This window comes from Zea mays, chromosome 2 (genome assembly GCF_902167145.1).
Source record: "Zea mays cultivar B73 chromosome 2, Zm-B73-REFERENCE-NAM-5.0, whole genome shotgun sequence".
NCBI lineage: Eukaryota > Viridiplantae > Streptophyta > Magnoliopsida > Poales > Poaceae > Zea > Zea mays.
Window position 1 is genome coordinate 213,602,988 of NC_050097.1, and position 24,649 is coordinate 213,627,636.

The following is a 24,649-nucleotide window of genomic DNA, read 5'->3' on the forward strand; positions in this document are numbered from 1 at the left end:
ACGCCCAGTCACAGGCGTGCATTCACATCTGTGAAGACAGGTGTTTCGTACATCAATGTGAGGCAACACAAAAGTTAACCCAGGAATGCTGAAGCAGACAGACCAGCAATGGATATGAAGATGACATATGCAACACCTTCAGGTAGGGGTGGGCATTTTAAAACCGAAAACCGAACCCGAACCGAACCCGAATAGACCGAATTGTGAGTCTATTCGGGTTTTCGGGTTCGGGTTCGGTTCCTATATGTGCTATATTTCGGGTTATGGGTTCGGGTTCGGTTCCTAACCTTTAAAACCCGAATAGACCTAATAACCCGAAATATAAAAAAACTCTTAATATGTGATGGTATTATTATATGATTTATGAACTTATTAGCTAGAAATAATGATATCATCTTAACAATAGTATATATATCTTTGTATGCTAATTTTTATAGTCACTTGTTGTAGTAATAGTACTTTCAATTAATTATTCATTGTATATATTTTAACAAAATATACTAGTCTCTCTACAATTCGGGTCTATTCGGTGGACCGAATAGACCGAACCGAAATTGTGAGTCTATTCGGGTTCGGTTCCTAAAATATTTTTGGAAATTTCGGTTCTCATTTTTCAGAACCCGAAATTTCACAAACCCGAATAGACCGAACCGAATTACCCTAATAAACCGAATGCCCAGCCCTACCTTCAGGGCTAGTTTGGAAACTTAAGGTCTTGTTCGTTTGTGTCGGATTAGTGGATCGGAACGATTCCTGACCGGATTGCTTTTCTAATTTATATAAAGTTTGATTAAGTGGAACGATTCCGGATGCAATCCGACACAAACGAACAAGGCCTAAATCTACTTCGGGGTTGAAAGAGATTGGACAGGAAATTAGTTCATTTTCACCCCAATTCCCTCCAATCTCGAAAAAGATTTGAGATTCCCAAAGTAGCCCTTAGAAGCTAACTGAAACCTTGCTTCGGCTTAGGCCAAGCAGGAGAGCTTATTACTTCATAGATCCGCTCCTCCCCTCGTCCCTTGCGAATAGCAAGCTTGATAGAAACATCACTGGCATTTTAAGGAAGGGTACATATAGGAATAGAGCTGACATATTGAGAGCTTGGATGTAGATAATAACTAGTTTATGATCAACTGGAGGAGGAGCAATGCACCTTGTAGTCGAAGCATGGGCCATGATGTTTCCTCCAATGGGCTTGAACTGTGGTCCCGCAAACATAGCAGATCCATCCACCTGTGCTACTACTTGATTGGTGATAACAACTACTCCAAACTGCAATGACCAATAAAATCAATTTAAGCAAATCGAACAACCATGATAAAAGGCTAATACATAGCAATAAAGATAAAAGGATACAATTTTCTCAATGACATAAAGTAAAGAATGCTAACATACAACTGACCTCATCAGCTAACTTCTGAAGGCTCCTCAGGAACTTAGCCATGTGCATTTGCCTCGCTGAAAGCTCCCCCCTTCCTGAGAAATCAGTTCTGTACAGAACTGTGGCACTATCTACAACCATGAGAGCAAACCTGCAAATGTAGAGATCCAGAACACAGCTAGGTCCGCTATTATCAGTCTTCATAAAAATCATATAGTGAAAACAGGCATCAGCTATATGGTCATGTGGATATGTACAAGATGCACCAAAAAAACATTTGAAAGAAGAGTTAATGAAAAACACTTCAACATAGTAGCAGTTGCAGCAACAAAAATTGTCTGGTTTCTGTATTGGCTGGTCCGCTGATGTGATAAGATTGTGAGGCGAGATTATCATGCTAGTGACCACAGCATTGGTATATGCGGCCTAACCATAGCACGTGACTAATTAACAGTGTGTCATCTGTCCTGTGTGGTTTGATATGCTAAATATACATCAAATGGCTAACTATATTATATTTTGACTAGTTACTGACATGAATAGCACTGTATCATGAATAAATTTGGGACATTCTTATTCAATGCGCATATACTGAAAATTCACAATACTACAGCTGTAAATAAAAGTGAAGTTCAGTCCAGTACAAGAGGCGCGTGCATATTTTAATGTCACATGGAACCGACATGGCTACAAAGGATCAATACTTTTAACTAAGGCATGATTCCTTTGATTCGTTTGCAGAAAGATAACAAACCATTTTTAAACTCATTTACCTAGTGTATAACTATTGCTCGCCAATCTATAGTAAGTAAATCATGCTTGTATTTGCTATGTGCTCAAAGTAAGACAGTTCACACATAGTAAGTAAATCATGGAAGCTGCCTCCAGCAGAAGTCTAGATTGATGATCCGTGTTATAGCTCTGGCATATGCCACATTCTCTAACACATCCGCACCATTCAGTCCAAACCTAGATTCCAGCATGTGCACGTTTAGCAATCAAAGTTATGTTATAATCTCAAAAAAAATTAGTATGACTAAGGTATAACTAGAGATGGTAATAGTCTCTATATTTTACACTAAAAACTTTAAGGATCGAATCGGATTAGGATCGGACACTATTCCTATTCATTTTTGAACTAACATTATTTAAGGGCTCTAACGTTTTGTGAAGGTACATTTGGATCGTGATCCATTACCACCCCTAGGTATAACCTGTCAGCAATCTCCGGGAGCTAGCCTTTATGGTCTAAATGTACCCTCTCCATCAATATATAGAGCCTTTACTTCACCACCACTACATATTTGAGACCAACAGAGCAATTAAGGAATGAAATGGGAAAAGGGGTGGGTAGATAAAAATCTCACCTGACATGTAACACAAAGGGTGTGACACAACTGCGTCTTTCCAGAGCAAAACTCACCATATATCTCAGTTATAGATCATGTTTCTATCCCACCTGTGGCAGGTATGTCATAATAGAATGCTAAAATCAGTAATCACTGTGACTTGTTATAGTACAATAGTGTATGGAAAATAATATAATGGAATATGCAAGCTCATTACCCTCCAAGATTTTATCAAGCTCTCTTGATCCAGTTGTAACTTGAATAATCTCCGGCCGCTGATCATGAAGTTGACTGACACTTATAAATCCCTGTGGAACTATCTTGGATGCTGCAAAAAGTTTGCAGACAGTTATGAGTTAGAAAGCGTGCAATATAACTTCAATACAACATAACCCATGTGGAAAACTCTAACCCTGGAATAAGGTTGGGAGTTGTATTTATAGACTTGAGGTAAGTGGGTCAGACCCATTATAAAGGGGTGAGAGGGTAATTATATGCAGGGGCGGATTTGGAACCCGGGTCACCTGGGCCGTGGCCCGAGGCGCAGCCCAAAAGTCCTCTTGTATATAAGTTTTTTTTAGCCAAAAAATCTAGCTTAAAATATATTTCAGCCCAAAAATGTGGCCTAAAAGACCTCCTGCTTGCAGCGATTGAGCCTGGCGCTAGCGGCCTCCTTCAGTCGCCCGAGTCATGAGAACACAAGCTCTTCCAATTATTTCGCAAACCTGCGCGGCTGCGTTTCCTATGTTGCCAGTGGCACGACCGCCTCCCTCCAGTCCTCTATCATTCTCCAAGCCTTTGGGCTCCACGAATCCGGCAAGGGCATAAGGCAGCAACCTCCGAGGCGACCGGGCAGGCTCGGACTCAGGCATCTGCCACCGCCAGTCTGACCTCTGCCTCCGCCAGTCTGCCTCTGTCACACCCGGGTTTTAGGGGTCCAAAGCCCGGGCGCGAACATAAACACCAGGTGTGCTGGGACCAAGTCTCACACATATGATGCATAGTGGCACATGATCGAATGTCACATCTTTACTATATAACAGGAGTTCTATACAAAATAATTAAATAATTACATCATATGAGGAAACGATCCAGCAACCCAAAATTGACTGGGAGACGACGGCCTAGACCTCTCACGAACACATCGCAGCATCCTCCATGCGCCTCATCCTGTGGTACCTGTTCTTGACCTGTGGGGGGTGTGAGACAGCAAGAGTGAGCTCACATACGTTCATCGCTCAACAAGTTGTGGGGAATAATGTGTATGAACTCGCCAAAGGTGGGAGCTCACGTGAAGTGTAAGGCTTACCAAAGAGGATGGTTGAAGCTGAGCATTGCTTTTAAAGTTGGTCAAAATTTTATTAGCAATTACTAAGTATAAGTAAATACCAACCCAATTAAATAGTAGAACAAAAGTAACATCATCACCTGCGATGCAATGCATATGACAAATTGAATTTAGTTTCATAAGTTAATCATCAGAGAGTCCTGAGCTGCTCATGACCGTGAGCTCGACTAGTATACCAGTTTTACACTCTGCAGAGGTGGTACCCTTTACCCACAAGTCATGTTACCCATCTGCCAAGGGATCACGACTTCCCATACACCTCTACCGAGGAGGCAAGGCAGGGTAACACTACGAGGCCTTTACAAAGTTTCACTAGCTTCAGAAAACCCGCTACAGTTTATAGGAAGCTCCAATGCAGGGTTCTTGCCTGACCGCCATCGCAGCGAAGTCAAGCAAGGACCTCCCTACACTGACCACTCCCCTACTGCCCTTGCCCCTTTCGGGTAAGGTAGTCCTCCACTAGCTTTCCTAATTAATCAGCCAAGGGCGTCCATAAACCCTTGTGGTGGCACATGTTTCTCAAGTTAAGCTCTATGTTCCAATTAACATTTAATGATCTTGTCATGAACATAAATAAAATAACAACATAATTGGAACATAGATATAATGAAATATTAACCCAAAACTGTAACGCCCTGAATTTGGGGGTAGAATTTTTTTCTTCTTCTCTCTCACCAAATTCGGGCGTTACTCTCTTTTCTCTTTCCCCGTTTGCTCCTTCTTCCCAATTTCAAACCAGTATAACGGCATGTGTCCGTGTCATGTATAAACCAAAACCCAAGTGTCATGGGTGTTGCATCATGCCGAAGCACATTTCTTTGTCTGATGTTGAGTGTTCGTCTCGTTCCGTTCCGGATTTTGATTCGCGTTTTAAGTTCGTTTAGTGGTCCGCGCTCGTCGTGGGTTTTCGATCCGCGAAGTGGCTCGGCCCAGCCCAACTTAGCCCAGCCCAGCTCAGCCGGCCCGGCCCGCCCCGGCCTGCGCGCCCCTAGCGCCCAACCCCCCCTGCGCCCCCCATCCTCTCTCCCTCTCTCATTTGGATCTCCCGCGCAACAACTTCCCTCTCCCTCTTCCACCTCTCTCTCCCCGTGGTGCCCTAGGGTTTGGAGACGGCGATCACCGGATTTTGGACCCCGAGGTGAGCTCCCCTCCCCTTCTTCTCTCTCTCTCTCTCTCTCCCTCCTCTTCTCCCCCGCGCGCGCACTCTCCCTCTTCCCCCTGCCCACGCCCGACCCCGTCCCTGCCCGGCGCGGCGGCGCCCCTGCCCGCCCGCTCGCCCTCCCCGCGGCGGCGCTCGGCGCCCGCCCCCGGCTCGCCCGCCCGGCCTCCCTCCCGCGGCGGCGCTCGGCTCCCCGTCCCCGGCCTCCCCCCCCCCGCTCGGCCCCCTCGGCTCCCCGGCGGCGCTCGGCCCCGCTCGGCCCCGCTCGGCCCTCCCCGGCGGCGCTCGGCCGCCTGCCCCTGCCCGTCCCGCGGCGGCTCCCCGCTCGGCTCCCCGTCCCCGGCCTTCCCCCCCGGCTCGCCCGCCCGGCCTCCCTCCCGCGGCGGCGCTCGGCTCCCCGTCCCCGCCCGGCCTCCCCGCTCGGCCCTCCCCGCTCGGCCCCTCCCCGGCGGCGCCCGGCTCGCCCGCTCGGCGCCCGTCCCCGGCTCCCCCGCCCGGCCTCCCTCCCGCGGCCTCGCCCGCCCCTTCCCCGATCCCGGCGGCCTCGCCCGCTCCCTCCCCCGCCCATCCCCCGGCGCGGCCCCCGACGCGGCTCCTGGCCGGTTCAACCGCTCCTGGCCGGTTCAACCGCCCTTGGGCCGGTTGAAAGGGAATTAGGCTTACACCTAGTTCCTAAATAATTTTGGTGGTTGAATTGCCCAACACAAATAATTGGACTAACTAGTTTGCCCAAGTGTGTAGATTATACAGGTGTAAAAGGTTCACCCTCAGCCAATAAAAAGACCAAGTTTTGGATTCAATAAAGGAGCAAAGGGGCAACCGAAGGCACCCCTGGTCTGGCGCACCGGACTGTCCGGTGTGCCACCGGACAGTGAACAGTACCTGTCCGGTGCACCAGGGGACTCAGACTCAAACTCGCTACCTTCGGGAATTTCCAGAGGCGACTCGGCTATAATTCACCGGACTGTCCGGTGTACACCGGACAGTGTCCGGTGCGCCAAGGGAGGTCGGCCTCAGGAACTCGCCAGCGTCGGGAATCTCCAACGGCTCGTCCACTATAATTCACCGGACTGTCCGGTGTGCACCGGACTGTCCGGTGCGACTCCAGAGCAACGACTACTTCGCGCCAACGGCTACCTGCTGTAGCATTTAATGCGCGCACAGCGCGCGCAGGAGTCAGAATCGCCCATGCTGGCACACCGGACAGCAAACAGTACCTGTCCGGTGTGCACCGGACACCCAGGCGGGCCCACAAGTCAGAAGCTCCAACGGTCAGAATCCAACGGCAGTAATGACGTGGCAGGGGGCACCGGACTGTCCGGTGCGCCATCGAACAGACAGCCTCCCAACGGCCACTTTTGGTGGTTGAGGCTATAAATACCCCAACCACCCCACCATTCATTGCATCCAAGTTTTCCACTTCTCAACTACTACAAGAGCTCTAGCATTCAATTCTAGACACACTAAAAAGATCAAATCCTCTCCAATTCCACACAAAGCCCTAGTGACTAGTGAGAGTGATTTGCCGTGTTCATTTGAGCTCTTGCGCTTGGATTGCTTCTTTTCTTTCTCACTTGTTCTTAAGATCACAACTCCATTGTAATCAAGGCAAGAGGCACCAATTGTGTGGTGGCCCTTGCGGGGAAGTTTTGTTCCCGGCTTTGATTTGAGAAAAGAAGCTCACTCGGTCCGAGGGACCGTTTGAGAGAGGGAAGGGTTGAAAGAGACCCGGCCTTTGTGGCCTCCTCAACGGGGAGTAGGTTTGCAAGAACCGAACCTCGGTAAAACAAATCTCCGTGTCTCACTTGATTATTCGCTTGGGATTTGTTTTGCGCCCTCTCTCGCGGACTCGTTTATATTTCTAACGCTAACCCGGCTTGTAGTTGTGTTTATATTTGTAAATTTCAGTTTCGCCCTATTCACCCCCCCTCTAGGCGACTATCAATTGGTATCAGAACCCGGTGCTTCATTAGAGCCTAACCGCTCGAAGTGATGTCGGGAGATCACGCCAAGAAGGAGATGGAAACCGGCGAAAAGCCCACTACAAGCCACGGGAGCACTTCATCGGAAGAGTCCCGCACCAAAAGGAGGGAGAGGAAGAAGAGCTCCTCCAACAAAGGGAAGGAGAAGAAATCTTCTTCTCACCACAAAGAGAAGAAGGAAAAATCTTCTTCCCACAAGCCGCATCGGAAAGGCGACAAGCACAAGAGGATGAGGAAGGTGGTCTACTACGAGACCGACACTTCATCAACATCGACCTCCGACTCCGATGCGCCCTCCGTCACTTCTAAGCGCCAAGAGCGCAAGAAGTATAGTAAGATCCCCCTACGCTACCCTCGCATTTCCAAACATACTCCTTTACTTTCCGTCCCATTAGGCAAACCACCAACTTTTGATGGTGAAGATTACGCTAGGTGGAGCGATTTAATGCGATTTCATCTAACCTCGCTCCACAAAAGCATATGGGATGTTGTTGAGTTTGGTGCGCAGGTACCATCCGTAGGGGATGAGAACTATGATGAGGATGAGGTGGCCCAAATCGAGCACTTCAACTCTCAAGCAACAACAATACTCCTAGCCTCTTTGAGTAGAGAGGAGTATAACAAAGTTCAAGGGTTGAAGAACGCAAAGGAGATTTGGGATTTACTCAAGACCGCGCATGAAGGTGATGAGCTCACCAAGATCACCAAGCGGGAAACGATTGAGGGGGAGCTCGGTCGGTTCCGGCTTCGCAAAGGGGAGGAGCCACAACACATGTACAATCGGCTCAAGACCTTGGTGAACCAAGCGCGCAACCTCGGGAGCGTAAAGTGGGATGACCACGAGGTGGTTAAGGTTATTCTAAGATCACTTATTTTCCTTAACCCTACTCAAGTTCAATTAATCCGTGGTAATCCTAGATATACCAAAATGACCCCCGAGGAAGTTATCGGGAATTTTGTGAGTTTTGAGTGCATGATCGAAGGCTCGAGGAAGATCAACGAGCTTGATGATGCCACCACATCCGAAGCTCAACCCGTTGCATTCAAGGCAACGGAGGAGAAGAAGGAGGAGTCTACACCAAGTCGACAACCAATAGACGCCTCCAAGCTCGACAATGAGGAAATGGCGCTCGTCATCAAGAGCTTCCGCCAAATCCTCAAGCAAAGGAAGGGGAAGGACTACAAGTCCCGCTCCAAGAAGGTTTGCTACAAGTGTGGTAAGCCCGGTCATTTTATTGCTAAATGTCCCATATCTAGTGACAGTGACCGAGGCGACGACAAGAAGGGGAGAAGAAAGGAAAAGAAGAGATACTACAAGAAGAAGGGCGGGGATGCTCATATTTGTCGGGAGTGGGATTCCGACGAAAGCTCAAGCGACTCCTCCGACGACGAGGACGCCGCCAACATCGCCGTCACCAAGGGACTCCTCTTCCCCAACGTCGGCCACAAGTGCCTCATGGCAAAGGACGGCAAACGAAAGAAGGTTAAATCCAACTCCTCCACTAAATATGAATCTTCTAGTGATGATAATGCTAGTGATGAGGAGGATAATTTGCGTTCCCTTTTTGCCAACCTTAACATAGCTCAAAAGGAAAAATTAAATGAATTGGTTAGTGCTATTCATGAAAAGGATGACCTTTTGGACTGCCAAGAGGATTGTCTAATTAAAGAAAACAAGAAACATGTTAAGGTTAAAAAGGCTTATGCTCTAGAAGTAGAAAAATGTGAAAAATTATCTAGTGAGCTAAGCACTTGCCGTGAGATGATTGACAACCTTAGGAATGAAAATGCTAGTTTAAATACTAAGGTTGATTCTCATGTTTGTAATGTTTCAATTCCCAATCCTAGAAATAATAATGATGATTTGCTTGCTAGGATTGAAGAATTAAACATTTCTCTTGCTAGCCTTAAAATTGAAAATGAAAAATTGCTTACTAAGGCTAAAGATCTTGATATTTGCAATGCTACAATTTCCGACCTTAGAACTAAAAATGACATGTTACAAGCTAAGGTTGTAGAATTAAAATCTTGCAAACCCTCTACATCTATCGTTGAGCATGTATCTATTTGCACTAGATGTAGAGATGTTAACATTGATGCTATTCATGATCATATGGCTTTAATTAAACAACAAAATGATCATATAGCAAAACTAGACGCTAAAATTGCCGAGCATAACTTGGAAAATGAAAAATTTAAATTTGCTAGAAGTATGCTCTATAATGGGAGACGCCCTGGCATTAAGGATGGCATTGGCTACCAAAGGGGAGACAATGTCAAACTTAATGCCCCTCCTAAGAACTTGTCTAATTTTGTTAAGGGCAAGGCTCCCATGCCTCAGGATAACGAGGGGTACATTTTATACCCTGCCGGTTATCCTGAGAGCAAAATTAGAAGAATTCATTCTAGGAAGTCTCACTCTGGCCCTAATCATGCTTTTATGTATAAGGGTGAGACATCTAGCTCTAGGCAACCAACCCGTGCTAAGTTGCCTAAGAAAACTCCTATTGCATCAAATGAGCATAACATTTCATTTAAGACTTTTGATGCATCTTATGTGTTGACTAACAAATCCGGCAAGATAGTTGCCAAATATGTTGGGGGCAAGCACAAGGGCTCCAAGACTTGTGTTTGGGTACCCAAAGTTCTTGTGTCTAATGCCAAAGGACCCAAAACCGTTTGGGTACCTAAAGTCAAGAACTAAAATTGTTTTGTAGGTTTATGCATCCGGGGGCTCAAGTTGGATACTCGACAGCGGGTGCACAAACCACATGACCGGGGAGAAAAGGATGTTCTCCTCATATGAGAAAAACCAAGATCCCCAACGAGCTATCACATTCGGGGATGGAAATCAAGGTTTGGTCAAAGGTCTTGGTAAAATTGCTATATCTCCTGACCATTCTATTTCCAATGTTTTTCTTGTTGATTCATTAGACTACAACTTGCTTTCTGTTTCCCAATTATGTCAAATGGGCTACAACTGTCTTTTTACTGATGTAGGTGTCACTGTCTTTAGAAGAAGTGATGATTCAATAGCATTTAAGGGTGTGTTAGAGGGTCAGCTATACTTAGTAGATTTTGATAGAGCTGAACTCGACACCTGCTTAATTGCTAAGACTAACATGGGTTGGCTCTGGCACCGCCGACTAGCCCACGTTGGGATGAAGAATCTTCATAAGCTTCTAAAGGGAGAGCACATTTTAGGATTAACAAATGTTCATTTTGAGAAAGACAGGATTTGTAGCGCATGCCAGGCGGGGAAGCAAGTTGGAGTCCATCATCCACACAAGAACATCATGACGACCGACAGGCCGCTTGAGCTACTCCACATGGATCTTTTCGGCCCGATTGCTTACATAAGCATCGGCGGGAGTAAGTATTGTCTTGTAATAGTGGATGATTATTCTCGCTTCACTTGGGTATTCTTTTTACAGGAAAAATCTCAAACCCAAGAGACCTTAAAGGGATTCTTGAGACGGGCTCAAAATGAGTTCGGCTTAAGGATCAAGAAAATAAGAAGCGACAACGGGACGGAGTTCAAGAACTCACAAATTGAAGGCTTCCTTGAGGAGGAGGGCATCAAGCATGAGTTCTCCTCTCCCTACACGCCACAACAAAATGGTGTAGTGGAGAGAAAGAATCGAACTCTATTGGACATGGCAAGAACCATGCTTGATGAGTACAAGACACCGGACCGGTTTTGGGCCGAAGCGGTCAACACCGCCTGCTACGCCATCAATCGGTTATATCTTCACCGAATCCTCAAGAAGACATCCTATGAACTCCTAACCGGTAAAAAGCCCAACATTTCATACTTTAGAGTTTTTGGTAGCAAATGCTTTATTCTTGTTAAAAGAGGTAGAAAATCTAAATTTGCTCCTAAAACTGTAGAAGGCTTTTTACTTGGTTATGACTCAAACACAAGGGCATATAGGGTCTTTAACAAGTCCACTGGACTAGTTGAAGTCTCATGTGACGTTGTGTTTGATGAAACTAACGGCTCTCAAGTAGAGCAAGTTGATCTTGATGAAATAGGTAATGAAGAGGCTCCGTGCATCGCGCTAAGGAACATGTCCATTGGGGATGTGTGTCCTAGGGAATCCGAAGAGCCTCCAAGTGCACAAGATCAACCGTCCTCCTCCATGCAAGCATCTCCACCAACTCAAAATGAGGATGAAGCTCAAGTTGATGAAGGGCAAAATCAAGAAGATGAGCCACCCCAAGATGATGGCAATGATCAAGGGGGAGATGCAATTGATCAAGAAAAGGAGGATGAGGAAGAACCAAGGCCGCCACACCCAAGAGTCCACCAAGCAATCCAACGAGATCACCCCGTCGACACCATCCTCGGCGACATTCATAAGGGGGTAACTACTAGATCTCGGGTTGCTCATTTTTGTGAACATTACTCCTTTGTTTCCTCTATTGAGCCACACAGGGTGGAGGAAGCACTTCAAGATTCGGATTGGGTGGTGGCGATGCAAGAGGAGCTCAACAACTTCACTAGGAATGAGGTATGGCATTTAGTTCCACGTCCTAACCAAAATGTTGTAGGAACCAAATGGGTCTTCCGCAACAAGCAAGATGAGCATGGTGTGGTGACAAGGAACAAAGCACGACTTGTGGCCAAGGGATACTCCCAAGTCGAAGGTTTGGATTTCGGTGAAACCTATGCACCAGTAGCTAGGCTTGAGTCAATTCGTATATTATTGGCCTATGCTACTTACCATGGCTTTAAGCTTTATCAAATGGACGTGAAAAGTGCCTTCCTCAACGGACCAATCAAGGAAGAGGTCTATGTTGAGCAACCTCCCGGCTTTGAAGACAGTGAGTACCCTAACCATGTCTATAGACTCTCTAAGGCGCTTTATGGGCTCAAGCAAGCCCCAAGAGCATGGTATGAATGCCTAAGAGATTTCCTTATTGCTAATGGCTTCAAAGTCGGAAAAGCCGATCCTACACTCTTTACTAAAACTCTTAAAAATGACTTGTTTGTATGCCAAATTTATGTTGATGATATTATATTTGGGTCTACTAACGAGTCTACATGTGAAGAGTTTAGTAGGATTATGACACAGAAATTCGAGATGTCTATGATGGGGGAGCTGAAGTATTTCTTAGGATTCCAAGTAAAGCAACTCCAAGAGGGCACTTTCATTAGCCAAATGAAGTACACTCAAGACATCCTAAGCAAGTTTGGAATGAAGGATGCCAAGCCCATCAAGACACCCATGGGAACCAATGGGCATCTCGACCTCGACACGGGAGGTAAGTCCGTGGATCAAAAGGTATACTGGTCGATGATTGGTTCTTTACTCTATTTATGTGCATCTCGACCGGATATTATGCTTTCCGTTTGCATGTGTGCAAGATTCCAATCCGACCCTAAGGAATCCCACCTTACGGCTGTAAAACGAATCTTGAGATATTTGGCTTATACACCTAAGTTTGGGCTTTGGTACCCTCGGGGATCCACATTTGATTTGATTGGTTATTCGGATGCCGATTGGGCGGGGTGTAAGATTAATAGGAAGAGCACATCGGGGACTTGCCAGTTCTTGGGAAGATCCTTGGTGTCTTGGGCTTCAAAGAAGCAAAACTCGGTCGCTCTTTCCACCGCCGAAGCCGAGTACATTGCCGCAGGTCATTGTTACGCGCAATTACTTTGGATGAGGCAAACCCTGCGGGACTACGGTTACAAATTAACCAAAGTCCCCTTGCTATGTGATAATGAAAGTGCAATCAAAATGGCTGACAATCCCGTCGAGCATAGCCACACTAAGCACATAGCCATTCGGTATCATTTTCTTAGGGATCACCAACAAAAGGGAGATATCGAGATTTCATACATTAATACTAAAGATCAATTAGCCGATATCTTTACCAAGCCTCTTGATGAACAAACTTTTACCAAACTTAGGCATGAGCTCAATATTCTTGATTCGCGCAATTTCTTTTGCTAGATTGCACACGTAGCTCATTTATATACTTTTGATCATATCTCTTTCATATGCTATGACTAATGTGTTTTTCAAGAGTATTTCGAACCAAGTCATAGGTATATTGAAAGGGAATTGGAGTCTTCGGCGAAGACAAAGGCTTCCACTCCGTAACTCATTCTTCGCCATCACTCCAAGCAAACTCTCTATTCTTTGGGGAGAAATGAGCATCAAAGAAAAGGACTTCATCTTTGGTATAATCTTAACTCATTCATTTATGACCAAAGGGGAAGATAGCACTCTAAGGGCTCTAATGATTCCGTTTTTGGCGATTCATGCCAAAAAGGGGGAGAAATGAGCCCAAAGCAAAAGGACCGCACCACCACCACCAAATTCAAAAACTTAGTGTTTTCCAAAAGTATTTATCAATTGATATCCTATTATGTTCAAAAGGGGGATTTCAAAAATCTTACATCAAAACCCTCTTGAACACTAAGAGGAGGATTTAATTTAGGGGGAGTTTTGTTTAGTCAAAGGAAAAGCATTTGAAACAGAGGGAGAAAATTTCAAATCTTGAAAATGCTTTGCAAACTCTTATTCATTTACCTTTGACTATTTGCAAAAGATCTTTGAAATGAATTTACAAAATTTTTTTTTGCAAAAACAAAACATGTGGTGCAAACGTGGTCCAAAATACTAAATAAGAAAGAAACATTCCATGCATATCTTGTAAGTAGTTATATTGGCTCAATTCCAAGCAACCTTTACACTTACATTATGCAAACTAGTTCAATTATGCACATCTCTGTTTGCTTTGGTTTGTGTTGGCATCAATCACCAAAAAGGGGGAGATTGAAAGGGAATTAGGCTTACACCTAGTTCCTAAATAATTTTGGTGGTTGAATTGCCCAACACAAATAATTGGACTAACTAGTTTGCCCAAGTGTGTAGATTATACAGGTGTAAAAGGTTCACCCTCAGCCAATAAAAAGACCAAGTTTTGGATTCAATAAAGGAGCAAAGGGGCAACCGAAGGCACCCCTGGTCTGGCGCACCGGACTGTCCGGTGTGCCACCGGACAGTGAACAGTACCTGTCCGGTGCACCAGGGGACTCAGACTCAAACTCGCTACCTTCGGGAATTTCCAGAGGCGACTCGGCTATAATTCACCGGACTGTCCGGTGTACACCGGACAGTGTCCGGTGCGCCAAGGGAGGTCGGCCTCAGGAACTCGCCAGCGTCGGGAATCTCCAACGGCTCGTCCACTATAATTCACCGGACTGTCCGGTGTGCACCGGACTGTCCGGTGCGACTCCAGAGCAACGGCTACTTCGCGCCAACGGCTACCTACTGTAGCATTTAATGCGCGCACAGCGCGCGCAGGAGTCAGAATCGCCCATGCTGGCACACCGGACAGCAAACAGTACCTGTCCGGTGTGCACCGGACACCCAGGCGGGCCCACAAGTCAGAAGCTCCAACGGTCAGAATCCAACGGCAGTAATGACGTGGCAGGGGGCACCGGACTGTCCGGTGCGCCATCGAACAGACAGCCTCCCAACGGCCACTTTTGGTGGTTGAGGCTATAAATACCCCAACCACCCCACCATTCATTGCATCCAAGTTTTCCACTTCTCAACTACTACAAGAGCTCTAGCATTCAATTCTAGACACACTAAAAAGATCAAATCCTCTCCAATTCCACACAAAGCCCTAGTGACTAGTGAGAGTGATTTGCCGTGTTCATTTGAGCTCTTGCGCTTGGATTGCTTCTTTTCTTTCTCACTTGTTCTTAAGATCACAACTCCATTGTAATCAAGGCAAGAGGCACCAATTGTGTGGTGGCCCTTGCGGGGAAGTTTTGTTCCCGGCTTTGATTTGAGAAAAGAAGCTCACTCGGTCCGAGGGACCGTTTGAGAGAGGGAAGGGTTGAAAGAGACCCGGCCTTTGTGGCCTCCTCAACGGGGAGTAGGTTTGCAAGAACCGAACCTCGGTAAAACAAATCTCCGTGTCTCACTTGATTATTCGCTTGGGATTTGTTTTGCGCCCTCTCTCGCGGACTCGTTTATATTTCTAACGCTAACCCGGCTTGTAGTTGTGTTTATATTTGTAAATTTCAGTTTCGCCCTATTCACCCCCCCTCTAGGCGACTATCACCGGTTCAACCGCCCCGGCCCCAGCTCGGCCGCCCGTTCCCCCGTCCCGGCCTCGCCCGACCGTATCTTCGCTCGCCCGCGCTCGCGGTGATTATTCGTTAATTAGCGTGTTGCGTCGCGCGCTTCGCCGCGCGACGGTTTGTCTAATTTCAGATTCTATCTTGTGTTGCGTCGTGCGCTTCGTCGCGCGACGATCCATTTTTGTTTCAGGTTGTTTAAGGTGTAGCGCCGCGTGTGTATTCACGCGACGTTCCACTTTGGACTCAGTTTAGTCGACGTATGCCGTCGTGCGCTTCGTCGCGCAACGTTTAACGTCTCCTCGTATCTAAGGCGAAGTGTCTCGCTGCGTGCTCGGTCGCGCGACGAGTCGTTAACTTTTTAATTTGTTTTAGAGAGCTTTGTCGCGCGTCTCGCCACGCGACCATTCTTTTTATTTATCTCCACCTGCTTATAATAATTAGACATGAAACATGACTTTACTTTACGCTAAACATAGTGTCTACATTAAATTTCCTTCCATTAAGCGAGTAGTTAATTTATAATCATGTAACGTGATCGTTTCTCGACTGTCTTTTCCTCTTTCTCTCTTAACCGTACTCGCGAACCCGCGTAGAACGTCTGTTTACTTATTGCATTCTATTGTATGGTGTACTGTTCTTTTGTATTTGAAAGGGAAATGTGCCCTTGGGCCATTTCTAAGTTTTTTGGTGATTGAGTGTCAACTCAAGTGCTTAAATGTGAATTTATGCAATGGATGAATAAAGTGCAAATCAAGAGCAAAGGTATGTTTCTAAGTCTTAGTACATTGGTTTTGTGTACTAATACACTTGTCTAAGTATTGGAAACAGGAAGAAAAAGAAAAGGAAAGAGGTGGCTGTGTACAGCCAAGGGGCTGTTTCGGTCTGGGGCACCGGACTGTCCGGTGGTGCACCGGACAGTGTCCGGTGCGCCAGGCTGCCTCGGCCGAAGTGGCCACTCTCGTGAATTCGCCGACGGCGTACGGCTAAAATTCACCGGACTGTCCGGTGTGCACCGGACTGTCCGGTGAGCCAACGGTCGGCTAGGGCCAACGGTCGGCCACGGATTCTGCGCACGACACGTGGCCAAGCCAACGGTCGGAAGGGGGCACCGGACTGTCCGGTGTGCACCGGACATGTCCGGTGCGCCAACGGCTCCCAGATCAGCAACGGTCGACTGCGCTGTTTAAGGAAGGAAATCGGGCACCGGACAGTGTCCGGTGTGCACCGGACTGTCCGGTGCGCCCGACGATAGAAGGCAAGATCAGCCTTCCAGATTTGCTCTCAACGGCTCCTAGCTGCCTTGGGGCTATAAAAGGGACCCCTAGGCGCATGGAGGAGAAGACAAAGCAACCTTAGAGCATTCCTGATCATTCACACTCAGTCTTTGCGCATTCGTTTGTCATTCTAAGTGATTCGAGCTCCGTTCTAGTGAGAACTTTGAGATAGTCTTTTGAGCTCGATTCTTGGCCGTGTGTGTGCGCATTTTGCTGTGGATTTGTGTGTGTTGCTTCCCTCCCTTACTCCGTATTTCTTGTTGAATCTCAAGTGTAAGGGCGAGAGACTCCAAGTTGTGGAGATTCCTCGCAAACGGGAAATTGAAAGGAAAAGCATAACACTGTGGTATTCAAGTTGATCATTGGATCACTTGAGAGGAGTTGAGTGCAACTCTCGTCCGTTGGGACGCCACAACGTGGAGTAGGCAAGTTTTGTACTTGGCCGAACCACGGGATAAATCACTGTGTCTTCTCTGTGTTGAACTCCTTGTGATTATCATATTGTGCAAGATCTTCTCTCCAGCCACTTGGCATTAACTGTGCTAACACTTAATCAAAGTTTTGTGGCTTAAGTTTTGAAGTTTACAGGATCACCTATTCACCCCCCCCCCTCTAGGTGCTCTCAATTGGTATCGGAGCCATTCTCTTCAAGAAAGGGACTAACCGCCCGAAGAGATGGATCCTAAGGGGAAGGGAATCGTGATCAACGATAAGGAGAAGGAGTCCTTCGTCAACGAGCCAAAGGATGACAAGTCAAACGACTCGGGCTCGGGTCATAGACGAAAAGATGGGAAGAAGAAGAAAACAAGGCGCATCAAGGAGATTGTCTACTACGACAGCGACGAATCTTCCTCTTCCCAAAAGGACGACGACAACGACTACAGGAAGACGGTCAATTCGAACTTTTCATTTGATTATTCTCGTATTCCAAATAATTCGAATTCGCATTTGCTTTCCATTCCTCTTGGCAAACCTCCACACTTCGATGGGGAAGACTACGGATTTTGGAGTCACAAAATGCGTAGTCACTTATTCTCTCTTCATCCAAGCATATGGGAGATTGTAGAGAATGGAATGAAATTTGATAGCTCGGATAGTCCTATGTTTATTAACGAACAAATTCATAAAAATGCACAAGCTGCTACTGTGTTGCTAGCCTCTTTGTGCAGGGACGAGTACAACAAGGTGAGCGGCTTGGACAATGCCAAGCAGATATGGGACACCCTCAAGATTTCTCACGAGGGAAACGACATCACCATGCTCACTAAAATGGAGTTGGTGGAGGGCGAGCTTGGAAGGTTTGCAATGATAAGGGGCGAGGAGCCAACCCAAACATACAACCGGCTCAAGACCCTTATCAACAAAATAAGGAGTTATGGAAGCACGCGATGGACGGACCATGACGTCGTCCGACTATTACTAAGGTCATTTACCGTTCTTGATCCTCATCTCGTGAACAATATTCGTGAGAATCCCAGGTACACGAAGATGACGCCCGAGGAGGTACTCGGAAAATTCGTAAGCGGGCGGATGATGATCAAGGAGGCAAGATACGTGGACGACGCCTTGAATGGACCAATCAACGAACCGCAACCTCTTGCTCTCAAAGCAACAAGAAGCAAGGAGGCGCTACCTAGCAAGGTGGCACAAATTGAGGCGGCCGGACTTAATGATGAAGAGATGGCTCTCATCATCAAACGCTTCAAGACGGTGCTAAAAGGTCACAAGGGGCAGCCAAGCAAGACCAAGACAAAGGGGAAGCGCTCATGCTTCAAGTGCGGTAAGATTGGTCATTTCATCGCTAACTGCCCCGATAACGATAGTGACCAGGAACAAGGGAACAAGAGGGAAAAGAAGAAGAATTACAAGAAGGCCAAGGGCGAGGCACACATCGGAAAGGAGTGGGATTCGGATTGCTCCTCCGACTCCGACAATGAAGGACTCGCCGCCACCGCCTTCAACAAGTCATCCCTCTTCCCCAACGAGCGTCACACATGCCTTATGGCAAGGGAGAAGAAGGTGAGTACTCGAGACTCCACTTATGCTTCTTCTAGTGATAATGAGTCTAGTGATGATGATGACATAGACTATTCATACTTATTCAAGGGTTTAGATAGATCTAAGATAGACAAAATTAATGAATTGATTGATGCCTTGAATGATAAGAATAGGCTTTTAGAAAAGCAAGAGGATTTGTTGTATGATGAGCATGATAAGTTTGTAGAGGCACAAAAATCCTATGCTTTAGAAGTTAAAAGAAATGAAGTACTTTCTAGTGAATTATCTTCTTGTCATGAAAACATTGCTACTTTAAAGAGAGTTAATGATGATTTAAATGCTAAGCTAGAAAAATCTAGTAAATCAACATCTTGTGTAGAACATGTTGTGATTTGCACTAGGTGTAAAGATTTTGACATTGATGCATGTAGTGAACATCTAGCTTCAATTTCTAAATTGAATGATGAAGTGTCTAGTCTTAATGCCCAACTTAAGACTAGCAAGAATGATTTCGATAAACTAAAATTTGCAAGGGATGCCTACACGATTGGTAGACACCCCTCAATTAAGGATGGACTTGGCTTCAAAAGGGAAGCCAAGAACTTAACAAGCCATAAGGCTCCCATTCCCGCTAAGGAGAAAGGGAAGGCCCCTATGGCTACTAGTGCTAAAAGGAACCATGCCTTTTTGTATCATGATAAGAAAAATTCTAGAAAGGCTTTTAGAAGTTATGATGCTTTTGATTCACATGCTTATGATTCTTATGCCATGACTGCTTCTAGTTCTTCCTATATGCATGGTAGAAATATGTCTAGGAGAAATGCTATTCATCATGTGCCTAGAGAGAATACTATTCATGCTCCTAGGAAAGTAGTAAGTGAACCCTCTACGATTTATTGTGCTTTAAATGCTTCCTTCGCTATTTGTAGAAAGGATAGGAAGATAGTTGCTAGGAAGTTAGGGGCAAAATGCAAGGGAGACAAAACTTGCATTTGGGTCCCTAAGGATATTTGCACTAACCTTGTAGGACCCAACAAGAGTTGGGTACCTAAGTCCCAAGCCTAAATTTGCCTTGCAGGTTTATGCATCCGGGGGTTCAAGCTGGATTATCGACAGCGGATGCACAAACCATATGACGGGGGAGAAGAAAATGTTCACCTCCTACGTCAAGAATAAGGATTCCCAAGATTCAATTATATTCGGTGATGGGAATCAAGGCAAGGTAAAAGGATTAGGTAAAATTGCAATCTCAAATGAGCACTTAATTTCCAATGTGTTTTTAGTTGAGTCCTTGGGATATAATTTGCTATCTGTTAGTCAATTATGCAACATGGGGTATAACTGTCTATTTACAAATGTAGATGTGTCTGTCTTTAGAAGAAGTGATGGTTCACTAGCTTTTAAGGGTGTATTAGACGACAAACTTTATTTAGTTGATTTTGCAAAAGAAGAGGCCGGTCTAGATGCATGCTTAATAGCTAAGACTAGCATGGGCTGGCTGTGGCATCGCCGCTTAGCTCATGTGGGGATGAAGAACCTTCACAAGCTTCTAAAGGGAGAACACGTGATAGGTTTGACTAACGTGCAATTCGAAAAAGATAGACCTTGTGCAGCTTGTCAAGCAGGTAAACAAGTGGGAGGAGCACATCACAGCAAGAATGTGATGACTACTTCAAGACCCCTGGAGCTGCTGCATATGGACCTCTTCGGACCCGTCGCCTATCTGAGCATAGGAGGGAGTAAGTATGGTCTAGTTATTGTTGATGACTTTTCCCGCTTCACTTGGGTGTTCTTTTTGCAGGATAAGTCTGAAACCCAAGGGACCCTCAAGCGCTTCCTCAGGAGAGCTCAAAATGAGTTTGAGCTCAAGGTGAAGAAGATAAGGAGCGACAACGGGTCCGAGTTCAAGAACCTTCAAGTGGAGGAGTTCCTTGAGGAGGAAGGGATCAAGCACGAGTTCTCCGCTCCCTATACACCACAGCAAAATGGTGTGGTAGAGAGGAAGAACAGGACGCTAATCGACATGGCGAGGACTATGCTTGGAGAGTTCAAGACCCCCGAGCGTTTTTGGTCGGAAGCCGTGAACACGGCTTGCCACGCCATCAACAGGGTCTACCTTCACCGCCTCCTCAAGAAGACGTCGTATGAGCTTCTAACCGGTAACAAACCCAATGTATCTTACTTTCGTGTATTTGGGAGCAAGTGCTACATTCTAGTGAAGAAGGGTAGAAATTCTAAGTTTGCTCCCAAAGCTGTAGAAGGGTTTTTATTAGGTTATGACTCAAATACAAAGGCGTATAGAGTCTTCAACAAATCATCGGGTTTGGTTGAAGTTTCTAGCGACGTTGTATTTGATGAGACTAATGGCTCTCCAAGAGAGCAAGTTGTTGATTGTGATGATGTAGATGAAGAAGATGTTCCAACGGCCGCTATACGAACCATGGCGATTGGAGAAGTGCGGCCACAGGAACACGATGAACGAGATCAAACATCTTCCTCAACTATGGTGCTACCCCCAACTCAAGACGATGAACAGGTTCATCAACAGGAGGCGTGTGATCAAGGGGGAGCACAAGATGATCGTGTGATGGAGGAAGATGCGCAATCAGCACCTCCAACCCAAGTTCGAGCGATGATTCAAAGGGATCATCCCGTCGACCAAATTCTGGGTGACATTAGCAAGGGAGTAACTACTCGATCTCGATTAGTTAATTTTTGTGAGCATTACTCCTTTGTCTCTTCTATTGAGCCTTTCAGGGTAGAGGAGGCCTTGCTAGATCCGGACTGGGTGTTGGCCATGCAGGAGGAGCTCAACAACTTCAAGAGAAATGAAGTTTGGACGCTGGTGCCTCGTCCGAAGCAAAATGTTGTGGGAACCAAGTGGGTGTTCCGCAACAAACAGGACGAACACGGGGTGGTGACGAGAAACAAGGCTCGACTTGTGGCAAAAGGTTATGCCCAAGTCGCAGGTTTGGATTTCGAGGAGACTTTTGCTCCTGTGGCTAGGCTAGAATCAATTCGTATTTTGCTAGCATATGCCGCTCACCATTCTTTCAGGTTGTACCAAATGGATGTGAAGAGCGCTTTCCTCAACGGGCCGATCAAGGAGGAGGTGTACGTGGAGCAACCCCCTGGCTTCGAGGATGAACGGTACCCCGACCACGTGTGTAAGCTCTCTAAGGCGCTCTATGGACTTAAGCAAGCCCCAAGAGCATGGTATGAATGCCTTAGAGACTTTCTAATTGCTAATGCTTTCAAGGTTGGGAAAGCCGATCCAACTCTTTTTACTAAGACATGTGATGGTGATTTGTTTGTGTGCCAAATTTATGTCGATGACATAATATTTGGTTCTACTAACCAAAAGTCTTGTGAAGAGTTTAGCAGGGTGATGACGCAGAAATTCGAGATGTCGATGATGGGCGAGTTGAACTACTTCCTTGGGTTCCAAGTGAAGCAACTCAAGGACGGCACCTTCATCTCCCAAACGAAGTACACGCAAGATCTGCTAAAGCGGTTTGGGATGAAGGACGCCAAGCCCGCAAAGACTCCGATGGGGACCGACGGACACACCGACCTCAACAAAGGAGGTAAGTCCGTTGATCAAAAAGCATACCAGTCAATGATAGGTTCTTTGCTTTACTTATGTGCTAGTAGACCGGATATTATGCTTAGCGTATGCATGTGTGCTAGATTTCAATCCGATCCTAAGGAGTGTCACTTAGTGGCGGTAAAGCGAATTCTTAGATATTTGGTTGCTACACCTTGCTTCGGGCTCTGGTATCCAAAGGGGTCTACCTTTGACTTAGTTGGATACTCAGACTCCGACTATGCTGGATGTAAGGTCGATAGGAAGAGTACATCGGGGACGTGCCAATTCTTAGGAAGGTCCCTGGTGTCATGGAACTCTAAGAAACAAACCTCCGTTGCCCTATCCACCGCTGAGGCCGAGTACGTTGCCGCAGGTCAGTGTTGCGCGCAACTACTTTGGATGAGGCAAACCCTCCGGGACTTTGGCTACAATCTGAGCAAAGTCCCACTCCTATGTGACAATGAGAGTGCTATCCGCATGGCGGAGAATCCTGTTGAGCACAGCCGCACAAAGCACATAGACATCCGGTATCACTTTTTGAGAGACCACCAGCAGAAGGGAGATATCGAAGTGTTTCATGTTAGCACCGAGAACCAGCTAGCCGATATCTTCACTAAGCCTCTAGATGAGAAGACCTTTTGCAGGTTGCGTAGTGAGCTAAATGTCTTAGATTCGCGGAACCTGGATTGAATTGTAGCATACATGTATTTATGCTTTTGATCATGTTCCTTGTTGCATTTTGTTGCTTATTATGGTGCTTAAGTTGTACAAACACTCCCTGGACCTCGCAAGTCCGTTGCAAAGTGATGCACATGTTTAGGGGGAGATGTGTTACAACTTGACCCTTTCGAGACTAACCATGTGCTTGAGTTTGATGATTTAGTCTCGAAGGAGGATTGAAAGGGAAAAGGTGGACTTGGATCATGAAAGACTTCCACTGCACTCCGATGAGAGGGTAACTTATTCCAAGTTCATCTTTAGACTCTTATTGCCTTTGTATTCTTATTGAAGATTTTGGTGAGGCAATGGGGTTAAGGGGCCAAGATTGATCCCGTTTTGGTGCTTGATGCCAAAGGGGGAGAAAATAAAGGCCAAAGCGATAAATGGATCAGCTACCACTTGAGAGATTTTGAAAACAGTAGAATAGAGTTTTTTTGTTTTGTCAAACTCTTTTATTGTCTCTTATTGTCTCTCTTGTCAAAAGTTGGCTTCTTGTGGGGAGAAGTGTTGATTATGGGAAATAGGGAGAGTTTTTGAAATCTTTGATCAATCTCTTTAATTTGGAATGACTCTCTTTATGCTTCAACATGTGTGTTTGACTTAAAGATAGAGATTTGAGTTTGATTTGCAAAAACAAACCAAGTGGTGGCAAAGGATGATCCATATATGCCAAAATTGAATCAAAATCAATTTGAGTTTTATTTGAAGTGTTTTTGCACTTGTTGCTTTATGTTGTGTTGGCATAAATCACCAAAAAGGGGGAGATTGAAAGGGAAATGTGCCCTTGGGCCATTTCTAAGTTTTTTGGTGATTGAGTGTCAACTCAAGTGCTTAAATGTGAATTTATGCAATGGATGAATAAAGTGCAAATCAAGAGCAAAGGTATGTTTCTAAGTCTTAGTACATTGGTTTTGTGTACTAATACACTTGTCTAAGTATTGGAAACAGGAAGAAAAAGAAAAGGAAAGAGGTGGCTGTGTACAGCCAAGGGGCTGTTTCGGTCTGGGGCACCGGACTGTCCGGTGGTGCACCGGACAGTGTCCGGTGCGCCAGGCTGCCTCGGCCGAAGTGGCCACTCTCGTGAATTCGCCGACGGCGTACGGCTAAAATTCACCGGACTGTCCGGTGTGCACCGGACTGTCCGGTGAGCCAACGGTCGGCTAGGGCCAACGGTCGGCCACGGATTCTGCGCACGACACGTGGCCAAGCCAACGGTCGGAAGGGGGCACCGGACTGTCCGGTGTGCACCGGACATGTCCGGTGCGCCAACGGCTCCCAGATCAGCAACGGTCGACTGCGCTGTTTAAGGAAGGAAATCGGGCACCGGACAGTGTCCGGTGTGCACCGGACTGTCCGGTGCGCCCGACGATAGAAGGCAAGATCAGCCTTCCAGATTTGCTCTCAACGGCTCCTAGCTGCCTTGGGGCTATAAAAGGGACCCCTAGGCGCATGGAGGAGAAGACAAAGCAACCTTAGAGCATTCCTGATCATTCACACTCAGTCTTTGCGCATTCGTTTGTCATTCTAAGTGATTCGAGCTCCGTTCTAGTGAGAACTTTGAGATAGTCTTTTGAGCTCGATTCTTGGCCGTGTGTGTGCGCATTTTGCTGTGGATTTGTGTGTGTTGCTTCCCTCCCTTACTCCGTATTTCTTGTTGAATCTCAAGTGTAAGGGCGAGAGACTCCAAGTTGTGGAGATTCCTCGCAAACGGGAAATTGAAAGGAAAAGCATAA

General features: G+C 46.3%; 1 pseudogene; it reads right to left on the minus strand.

Moving 5' to 3' along the window:
- Positions 1-875: 875 nt before the first annotated feature.
- The window catches only part of LOC103649269 (DNA repair protein RAD51 homolog A-like), an 89,045-nt pseudogene continuing 65,271 nt past the window's right edge, over positions 876-24,649 (minus strand).